This window comes from Protopterus annectens, chromosome 9.part0 (genome assembly GCF_019279795.1).
Source record: "Protopterus annectens isolate FY-2018-M chromosome 9.part0, PAN1.0, whole genome shotgun sequence".
In the NCBI taxonomy this organism is placed as follows: Eukaryota; Metazoa; Chordata; order Ceratodontiformes; family Protopteridae; genus Protopterus; species Protopterus annectens.
The window spans coordinates 1,553,823,050-1,553,835,323 of NC_056743.1; positions in this window are offsets into that span (position 1 = coordinate 1,553,823,050).

The following is a 12,274-nucleotide window of genomic DNA, read 5'->3' on the forward strand; positions in this document are numbered from 1 at the left end:
CTTGCCTGGGAAAAATGTCTCTCCAAAAAATTGTCTGTTTTAACACAAGCACCTGATCTTGTCTCATCTTATGAAATATACAGCTGAACAGCTTTCCAAAAGGCCTTAGATCTGTCAAGGTTAACAACTGAGATACTAGAGCATGTGCAGAGTATTTAGAATCCTTTCTCCCTGATTTGAAGATTCAGGAAAGAATATAGGGAGAATCATGACTTTGATTCCAAATAAACTGAAACATCTATTGGCATGAATAAGGGATTTGTTCTAAAAGTGAACCAATCTCTGAGGAAAACCAAATAGGTTTCACTCACCACAAGAGTTTGCACTCCAGATACTCTCTTGCAGATGTCAGAGTAATAAGGAAACAGTCTTTCAAATCATAAACCAAAAAACAGCTTTATGAGCTGGTTCAAAAGGAGAGAGGTTTAACTTTTCTAGCACAAAGATAAAATCCCAGCAAGGTGCAACTTCAGGTGATCTTAAATGCAAACCCTTTTCAAGAACAGTTTGAACAAAGTCTGAGAGGAAGGATGAGGATCTATGGGAAGACATGCTGAATGGATGACAAATGTAGATTCTTAAAGTTGTGAGACAGGACAGACGATAGTAACTCACAAAAATATAGTAACACTTCTTAAGCACTGTTATACCAGCATTTTGCTGAGACTATGTATTTTGTTTCTTGCCAAACCTGGATGAAGGAGTTACAGAATCCCTTAGAAAATTTGGAAAAGGAGGGGTGAAAATTCTTAGAGGTTCCTGGCATCAGCTTACCCCTCTCATCACACTTTTTTATCACATCTGCAGTGGGTGGGGTGGACTAAATCTCTATCCAAAGGAGAATTCAAAACCTCATTTTTCACATCCTGGAAGTTCTGATAATGCAGGCAGGCAAACAATACCAGTGATCATAGCTCTGGAAGAAGTATCAACAGAGTCACGCACACACTTTGAACAATGAGTTGTGACCTATCGAATGAAAGAAATAAAAAAAAATAAAGTAGGTTTTTCCTCACAAGAAGAAGCTGCAGACAGAACATTCCTCATACTTTCATAATTAGTTAGAATAAACTTTAACATATGAACCTGGCAATTCAACATTCTGAAAATCAAAGTTGCATAAGCATACACTTTTTCCCATACTTAAAATGTTTCTCATCCTTGTCAGAAAGAGTGGGATTGGAATTAACTAAATGTTTGGCAGGAGTAGGATTAGCTAAAGTTATAGCTGCTGGGTCATGTCTGGGATGAGTATATAAAAACTTAGAAGACTGAGGAATGTTATACAATCTATCTGCCTATTTATGGCAGCAGACTGTCTGTCAGGCACTGACACACACATCCTCCAAAGCTGACAGCAGTGGAGGAATGGGTGAATGTCCTGGAAATTACATCTGTAACAGGTCATAGTATTTTCTGAGGGACTGAGAAACCTCAGTGTTCTCCCGGTGACAACAGCAGCACATTCTGGAAATAGTTTCAGAAAAAGAATCCCCCTCCACAGGGAACATCAAGGAATGTGCTCTTCTTGGTGTCTGAATCAGAAATCTGAGGAGAAAGCATTACATCTCTCCTTTCATCTTCCTGTTCAGTTTCAGAATCTTGAATCTGTTCAGGAAAAGAAGCATTCCTCATTCTTTTACGAGAAACCACCTTGTAAGAAGGGTCAATAGCCTGAATTACACCCTGAGCCAGATCTAGTAAACAACTCCTGTCTGGAGAAATTCAAGGAGTAGAAGATATAGGTTTAGCTTTCTGTTTCTTATTGACAGGAAAAATATGGCCAGCAGTGTTGTTAATGGCAGCAGCAGTAGCAACTTCAGGGATGGGCACAGCATTCTGACTAAACAGGGAAGAGTGGCTCTCCCTTGCCCACTGAGGGGACCCCAGCACTACAGAGGATGCAATAACCCCCAGTCCAGATTGGCTGTAGATGCTATACAAGAGGGATATAGGGTAAAATATGTGTCACCTAAGGAATCCCCTTTGGCCACAGTATCACCCACCTACAGCTGAGACAAATTCCCTGCTATGGTGGCAAAGGCTGTTTAACTTTTTCTTTTTGTAACTAGAAGGATTGACCATGGAACTTGCAATTTCTTCCATAATCAAGCCAAACGTCGTGCTTCTTTTCCAGGGAAAACAAGCAACATAAGCAGGTAAAAATTTAGAGTTGTTAAAAGTCACTTTTTCCCCACAAAAACATAGTAAAAGCATGCAAATACACTTTGCCCACCCACAAAAGTAAAATAAACAATTTCTCCACACAAAAATAATTTTCAACTACTTTAAACTACATTAAATTGACAGGAAAAAATGCACTCCTGTTTAAAAGTACAGTTAAGTCTCATGACAGTCCATTAAAACACAAACTCCTAGATTAAAAATAACTTTCCTAAACAGGAAAGTACATTTAGACAATATTTTGTATGTGGAAGGCTTTTCTCCAAAGGGAACCCATCTACCCTGCAAAGGAACAGCACAAGTCAACCTTCGATCCTTGAAAGCTCAAACAGGAGCACTCTCTTTGGTGGCAGGTGGCAAGCTACCTACAATTTCAGCCCATGGGAGGTTCCCCTGAAATTTTTGGAGCTGGCCATATGTTATATCCTTAGCAGGATATAACCCCATATAGCTAAGGCTATTACAGCAGTGATCAATATGATGATCACCACCAGTGGTACATAATCATTGTTTGGACCCTAGTTATTAGACTGGAACCACATAGAAAATCTGATCCAGATATTAACATACGATTGCTAGTAACAAGATTTATTGCTCTCTTTGTATCTGCTGCACATACTCAGAAACAAAGTACCTAAGAAGAAACAAAACTGAATCATCCAGGCAGTTGGATGTAGTTGCTTCAGTCTTGTGTGAGTAGATCCAATCTGTGAAAAAAACTTGTGGTAATTGTTCTTCGCCAATTCCATAATAAGGGAGCACCACTCTTACCTGGGCCAAGAAGGAGTCACTGCAATTATCTTTGGAGAACAATTCTGATATTAGCAGAAAGAGTGGAAATCCATAAAGGATACATTCTCATCCATGGGAATAAAAAATAACCTGTACTTCAGACTTGCTTGCAAGGAATACTGGAATCCTCCTTGACAGAAATCACCATGCAAAATCCAATGGCTCTGTTGTTATGGACTGAGCAGGGATTGAGACAGAGGGAAAGGAAGATCTGGATTCAGAGAAATCTGGTCTCTCTACAAAAGAGGTTCTCTCTTCACAAAGCCCAGTACTGAAAGTAAATCTAGAAGAAATAATATCAGGATATAAGGAATACCAGAAAAGGAAGAAGGAGACAATATGTTGCAGTTTTTAACTAACTGGATGCCTAAAATTCTAAATCTAACAGAAGCTCTCTCTTTTGGTATTGAGAGAGCCTATAGATCTCTTTTGACTTATTCTTTGAAGAAAAATTTTCAAGTCCCCAGATCTATTATTGTAAAATTTCTCTCCAACCAAGACAAAGACCTGGTACTGAAGACTGCTAGGGCTAATTCTCTGATAAAAATAAATAATGCTATCAGGTTTGACAATAACTATAATGCATCTGTTATGACCAAAACAAAAACATGCATTTCATTCATAAAAGATTTAAAGAACCTAAACATTAATGCTCAACTAATTTTTCCAGCCAAAATTAGGATCTTTTTACCAGAAGGTCAGAAACTTTTGATTCTCTAGAAGAAACAGTGGAATTTTTCTCAGAAAAAGAAACTTTTTGATCAATCAGAAAACATGGATTGGACTCTTGTCAGCTTAAGAGACAAGCAACAAGAAATGGCTGGTCTTCAAATGACAACAATAGAAAAAAAATAAGTAATGTTGTTCTCATCTCCTATTTTTCCTAAATAGCTTTATCACAGATATTCAATGGTGTCATCCATTGCAGTTCATCATCAAATGCAAGGTAAAACAAACAAAAATATATACTTTATCAAAATACCTTTTCTATAGTATCTGAAATAATGTGTGTGTGTGTGTGTGTGTGTGTGTGTGTGTGTGTGTGTGTGTGTGTGTGTGTGTGTGTGTGTGTGTGTGTGTGTGCATGTTATTATTACTATTACTTATAAGTTCCTTTATATAATGCATATTAACATGTTTAACTAATCAACTTACTTTATATATAATTTCTATACATAATTTCAAGTAATCATTTTTTTTTATTTTTGGTTATTCTATCTGGTGAATGTGGTTGCATGTGATAAGCTTTATCTATACACAGTGAGTGTTGTGTTGAGTGGCTTTGGCTGCATGAAAATCATTTATATACATTACTTCACTTTATTTTAATAGGTTTAACTTGTGTGGTGTTTGTTCATTACTTGGTCTCTTATTCAAAGAATTAGAGATGCTATTTACAGGTGGTACATTTATTTATATAAGTATTATGTCATTTTTTTTTAAAAAGTAGTGCTTGTTCTTATTAAAAATATAAAAATGGCTTTATATGTAACTCATGAGTGTTAAACATAGCTACAGGCAGGTTTTTTTTACAATAACTGCTGCCTTTCAGTCCCATTCCCTGCCTAGTGTTAGTTAAATTGCTTTAGAATGTTTTTGTCACATACTTCAATCTGTTTTGTACCTTATAACAGTCTAGATTCCATGTTCAAGCTGCCTGCGCTACAGGAGATGCATTTTGAACTTTAACCTCATTCACAGGAAGTGAACCTTTAGAATGTTATACAAGCAGCAGAAACACAAACATAGAACATTTAAAATTAATCTAGTTAATTTTAAAACATATACGGCGTTTTTTGTGCTCATTATCTTTTAAAAAATGGAATAATAAAGGAAAGAAGAATGCAGTGGGAAAAAGAAAAAGAAGACATCTGCAGACTTAGACACCTGGTACTAATTTCTGTTCAGTGATATCTTGTGGTCATCCTAATTATAGTCCAGTGAACATTGTGTACTTTAAATAAGTACAGTGTAAATATAATATACTCATGCAGCTGATCATCACAGAACAGAGGAATATGTTATTTATGGTGATGAAAATCCTTGTTTAAAACAATATTAGTGGTTTTAATGTGTTGTGAAAGAAGATGAAAAAATTAGTATAATGTTAATAACAATGAATTAGGTAGTTACTGCTGTGCAGAATATTTCTGATAAACAAAGAAGTACCCATTACAGAAATGGAATTTCCTCTACAGTTTCTCTGTTTCTATAATATGCTACCTGTTATACTGTACACACAAATACTTAAGCACTATCAGACTAGATTTTTGATTATTCAGTCTAAACATTTCAGGACTTGGCATTGTGTGTCCTGGTATTTTAAAATGTTACTTTCCTTAACCGATCCATTATTGTCACTGACCTAACATATTGTTTCATATCCACACTTCACTTATGCAAGTACAAACCATTAATGTCTTTGCTAGCCATGTCTTATATTTCTGACATTTTTTTACTTTTTCATTGTTCAAGGGCTATCTGGTATTTTCTACCTGGGCTCCCTCTGAATACAGATTCTTTACGAGAATAAATAGCTTCATTAAATAAGATTTAATAAGTAAAATAACATCTGCTTCCTGCAACAGACAGTGGCACACCTAAAGGTTTAATCTTATAAAAAATATAACAAATACATAGATCATGGGTGATCAACAGATAATTGAAGACCTGAGATATAGCACAAAGAGGTAGTTAAGCATCAAGACTGTTGGTAGAATACAGAATACTTAGAAATGCATAGTATGAATAAAGCTAACAGCATAGCAAACAGAGAATGACATGTGCTATACATAACATCTGGCAGTGTGTTAAAATAGTGTTACCGAGAACTATTAATCATCTGAAAGTTGGTAAGATACAGATTAAACATCATACATAAGTAAATGATGCCACATTGCAATTCTATATACATAAAGACATCCACATGCAAAACACAGTCAAATTGAAATACATATTTACACAAACCACACTTGTCTATTCATAAGTAAGGGGTCTACAGATGTACTTACACAAGGTATAATCAACTGCCTGCAAAAAATAAATACCCCCATAACCTTTTGGCATTACTTCAGTATGCAGTTGTTCCAATGCTTTCCTTGAAATGCAATTGTGAAATCTACCGCCTGATGTGATGCCTAAAAGAGCTGTGCAATGCAACAAAACAGTAAGGTTAAACACATGGAACACTTCATTACTAAAATGCAAATGAAAACAAGTATTCAGGACATTAGCATATCTTATATGGGATAACATATGGTTCACTCTTATGCACGCTGGTTGATATAAAATTATTTTTTATACAAAATGATTTTTACAGACATTTGACTGGAAACTATTAACAGTGATTATAAACTTGCTCTGAGAGAACTATATTTATTTGACTTTTCTATAGTTATTAATTTGCATATAACAGCATTTATATACATTACTGCACTTATAATTTAATATAAGCTGTTGTCTTCTTTGCTATATGAAACAGTTTAAAGGATAAGATGCTTAAAACACCTCAATTTGCTCAACATCCATTGCCTTAATTATTCAGAGTTACTAAATAGCTAACTATTGGAAAATAATATTATTGAGCAGGTTTAACTCTTCAAAATGTTCTGCATTTGTTAGCAAAATATGTAATTTTATTTTATACTCAGCTCACTTTTAAATCATTTCGTTCATCTTCCATTGGTATGATGAATACAAAATCTTTATCCACATATCTGAGAATATGGGAATGAAAACTACTATAAGCAAATTTGTAAATACATGATACTTAAAATATAATCATAAAAAATGCTTCCTGTACAGACGTTATGTGTTAAATGTGTATCCTAAGTACTAGAGGTACTGATAGTAACATACATACAATACATTCATAATACAAACATTCACTTAAAAACACACACTCATTTGTATATTTACTCTCATGCATAAATACATACAAAATATTCACTCTCTTAACTGGTAATATACATAGCAAGCACCTACTCACAATTTACAAGCACATACACACAGTTATATGTATGCACATCCCTGTAAATATATTGTGCATATATAAGCACATACAATATACACAAATACACAATTTTAAATTGTGGCACCTTTTAATTATACTTCCATATTCTGACTATTAATTTTACCTTTTCACCCATGTTTTTAAATTAGTTTTAAAAGTTTTATGATATGAGCTCTTGATATGTATTGGTGTTATGATGTCTATAGGTTAATATGTTATAGGGGTTGTCAGTTTTTTTTATTTCCTCCATATAAATGCTTAAATACTAGGCTATTTATAGCATTTTGTATAGTAGGATTAATTAGAAGAAATTACTATATAAAATGTCTTGATCAAATAGAGAAATTTGAAATGCATTATTTCTGGAATATTATTGATATATTCAGAAATACTTAATATCATTCTTTATTATTAACATTTCCAACTTTATATATCTATGATCTTAAATATTAATATTTCTTAAAATAATACTTTATATTGTTTTCTTTTTTCTTTTAAAATGACTTGGGTGTGCTCTAAATAGCTATAATTACTAATATTGTTTTAAATTAAGAAGCAGTAACAACTGTTTAGCTTGGTGACAAGGGATGGGTAGGTTGGTGTGATTTGTATGATAATATCATCAATCAGGGAATTTTCTTTCCATGATGGGAGGTTTAAATACATATAAGTTTGAAATTTTGCTTTTTTTGTATCTGTCCATAACAACAATTCCTAGTACTTGGTTATTGTATTTTAAGATAAATCATCTTAAATTGGTGCATTTATATATTTTTATGAATGTTGACATATCATTTTCTCTCATTAAACATCAGTGGACTTAAAAATCCATTGAAGATGAGTAGTTTAAGCAAATATTTAAAATTGCATAAAGCTTGCATGCGTTTCTTCAAGGTGTAGATAGATTGCTGTTTAAAAATTATTCAACTCTTGTGAGCTCTCCTTTGAAATTAAAATGGAGAGGCACTCTTATTCTTTGGAGAAATTCATTACCTATGCCTAAAATATTAAATACCTATTCAGATAAAAAATGGCATGTTGGGTTTAGCAGTAGTAGAAATTGACAATAAAGTATACTTTGGTGAATTCTTACTGGATACCTGGAATTGCAGTCAAAGTTGCTAAGAAATATTTGGATATTATAACCTTATGTACAAAAGGTGAATTGATTATTGCAGGAGATTTTAACTGTATTCTTTCTAGTAAAGACATAACTACTGATAGGGTCCTAAGCTATCCTCAGTAGCTAAACTCTTAAATTATTTTAGTAATTCTCTACATTTGAGGCATATCTATGATATTAAATCAACTAACTCTCTTAACTTTATACATTATTGTTATAGATTTGAACACAGATACACATTGATAATGTTTTTACCTCTAGTAGTTTATTTACTAAAATTGAAGATGTATTGATAACCCTGTGTCCTTTATCTGACAACAATGCTATTACATTTACATTAACATTAAAGCCATAAAATTTGATTTACTATCAGAGAATCTCTGCTTATACAGTAAAATTAAAAGACTTTAAGGAATGCTGTCTAAATGAAACAGACCAATACACTGAAATTAATAATAATGGAGATGTTTCAGAAGTAATTTTCTGGGATTCTTTAAAAGCTTATATATATATATATATATATATATATATATATATATATATATATATATATATATATATAAGAATTAAAAATTGGTACATATGTAAAAAAAGAGTGGGATAAGGAGTTTATTCTTTGCAGTCTAATATAGATACATTGAAATCCAATTTAAATTCTTACGACAAATTGGAAAATGCTGAATTGAAAATATTAAATCAGAAATATTGTGATGTACTTCACCATATAATATCGATAAATCTGGAAAAATTCAAATTGCAAACTTTCTCAATAAACCCAAAAACTTACACAAGTTGGAAGTTGGATCTAAGAAAAAAAAAATACTAATCATATTAAAGAAATAATTTCCAAACAAAGTGATACAAATAAACAAGTGACTGATTTAAAAGACATACTAGAATGCTTTAGGAAATATTATGAAGAAATTAATAACATAGAGACAGATTTAGAAATCAACAACATAACCAGTGACTTTTTGAAAGACAATATAAGATTTAAATTAATCAGCGAACAAAGATCCACAATTGATAAGCCATTCTGTTTTAAGGAGTTAACAGATCAAATTAATAACCTTAAATCAAATAAAGCTCCTGATCTTGATGGTATAATCCCAGGATTATACAAATTATTCCTAGAGAATATTTTAAATATCCTATTAAAAGTTTTTGAACAAGTTAAATATATGTCAACCATCCCTCTTCCTGGTAATATTCCCTGATTTCTCCTATCTTGAAGCCAAATAAAGATTCTAACTTACATTCTTACCTTCTTATTTTATTATTAAATGTTGATAGTTTCTTCTGCCAGCCTAGTCGACATGGGCGTACTAAAACAGTATAGCAACTGCATCATGTTCACATGCAGGCCTCTTCTCCTAGCACATCATTTTTCTACTTGTGAGAAATGCATCTACATCAATAACCTGGAATCCATTCTCTCTCATGCCATGGTCAGTACTCCTGACAAAGACAAGGTTGCCAGCACAAACACCACACCACCTACATCACATAGCCAAACACAACACACACCCACCTATGCAACAGTTCTCAATAAAAACTTACCTAAACAACAGAGACCCCCAAAACACACTCACAAACATTCCACACACAACACCACAGACATCACACTAACTGACAACACACCAGTGTCTCTCAAACACAGTCCATTAGGCATAACAATAAACCAATGCAGCCCATAAGGCATAACAATAAACCAAACATACAGTCATTGGTGACTCAGTAGTGAGACACACTAATGTCCCCCTCACCAGCCTCGACAAGGAGAAGGTCACTGTCAGTTGTCTGTCATGTGCCAGAATCTGCCACATCACGCACGCACTTAAGTCTCTCCACAACAGGTACAAGTATGACATGCCATTGTCCATGTTGGTATGAACGACTTGACTTGAGATGTACCTCCCTGGACTATATGAAGAGAGACATGATTGAGCTCTCAGAGTATGTGTCCCAAGAAGGTATGACCCTAGCCCTAAGCAGCATCCTACCTTCACCAAGAATGATACCACAATACTAACAAAAAATAATTGATTTCAACAATTGGCTTAGTTTTTGGTGTCTTTCCAAGGGGATCCAGTATCTGTCTGCCTGGGATGACATGGCTGACAGGCCTCGATGTTTTGTCAGAGATGGCCTCTACCTGTCACGTCTGGGGTTCTGGATCCTAGCCAAGGCTCTTGCCTACCCCATTGTGCCTTTTTTTTTAGGTTATGTCTCAAAGACAAAGCTTGCAACATAAAAGATCTGTAAAAAAGCAAATTGAAGGTCATGCTGCTTAATGCTTGGAGCCTTAACCTGAAAATGCATTCACTGGAGATTGGTTCAGAGCTACAGAGAGCACCCCTGCCTTACCAAGATATACCTCATTTCACACTTTCTGACCTCAAAAGGAGGTCAGAAAGACTAAGGGTAATGGAGTCTCTATCTTCATTAAGGACAGGCACACCTCCAGAATGGTTTGCCAGCATGACACACTGGAATTACTCCAGGTGCAACTGACAGTTGGCAAGACACCCATCCAAGTTATAGCCAGCTATAGAACCTCCTCCATGACTCAGGACACCCACTCCTCCTACCTGGACTTACTTGACTCCATCAAGGTACCCCCTAACACCCTGAACCTTGGTGACTTCAACAACCCCACCATAGACTAGGTGAACTATTCCTGCACTAATGCACTCACCCAACAATTCCTTGACTTCAGCAATTCTAATGCACTAGACCAGCTCATCTCATCCCCCACAAGAGGAGATAACATTCTGGACTTGGTTCTCACCAACATGGGTGATTGCTGCACAACTCCAATAGCATCATCAGTCTGTCTCATTCAAAGTTTCTATCCCACCCAATCCCCCCAGCTGTAAACAGGCTAAAAAACTTCTCAAAAGCTGATTACAACTTCCCAAGGGAGGTTATCAGTAGCTTCACACCACCAACCCCCTCAGACAATGGAGATAACTATGCTGAACAGTATGCCAATACAATATACAAGCAGCTGTACAACTTCATGGACTCAGCCATACCCAACAGAACTAAAACCTGGTCCTCAAGGAAATACAAACCTGTCTGGTGGACATCTTCTATCAACAGGCTTTACAACAAAAGGAAAAAACTGTTGTCCAAGGGTAAAAAGGACAAATTCCAAATTGAAAAAACTCCCTCCTCAGCCTCAACAAGCAAATTAGATTACTAGTGAAAACCTCCAAAGCCAATTATGAATTGAAACTAGCCACAGAAACAAAAGGAAACCACAAAGCCTTCATCAGCTATGTCAGAAACCTCCATCGCAAACACCAGGTTTGTTCTGAATTAGTCCTTAATGGTACCACTTATACTGATCCTGTTGACTTACCCAACCGACTAATTGATAGGTTCAGTGCAGACTTCAACCCCTATCCCCCCAAAGGAACATTCAACATCTCCGATACTTGTCCCACATCTCACATCTCTGTAGATCAAGTGTTAAAGGCCCTATCCAAGGCCAAGAACACAACTTCCATAGGACCTGATTGTACACCAGGCTGTGTTCTGCATGTTCTCCAGCAAGAACTAGCTTCACCACTGAGCACCCTATTCAACCACAGCCTAATTACAGGCTTCATTCCAGCAGAGTGAAAAACTGCCATTGTCATCCCCTTGCACAAAGATGGTGCCACTACTGACCCGGGAAACTATCACCCCATTAGCTTGACAAGTCTGATTTGTAAAGCCATGGAGCCATGATGGAGTGTATTATTATTAATGTCATAAACAAGGACATAAGCAATTTCCAAGCACTTGACCTCACCCAATTCGGATTCATCAGGGGCAGATTTTGCCTGTTGAACCTGGTTGACTTCTTTGAGACTGTCACCAAGGCCCTGAATGACAGAAAGTCAGTACATATAGCTTATCTTGACTTGGCCAAGGCCTTTGACACAATCCCCCAAACTGGCTCACTGATAGGACCCACAATGTCAAAATAGGCACCATCACCTCTGATATCAGACTTGTCACTAGTGATGTTCCCCAGGGATCTGTCCTGGGTGCCCTACTGTTTGGCATCTACTTCTCAGAGGTCCAGGTAAAGACAAAGGGCCTGTGGCTGACCAAGTTTGCAGATGACTGTAAGTTGGGTGATTTACTGACTCCCCAAATGATGTTAACAT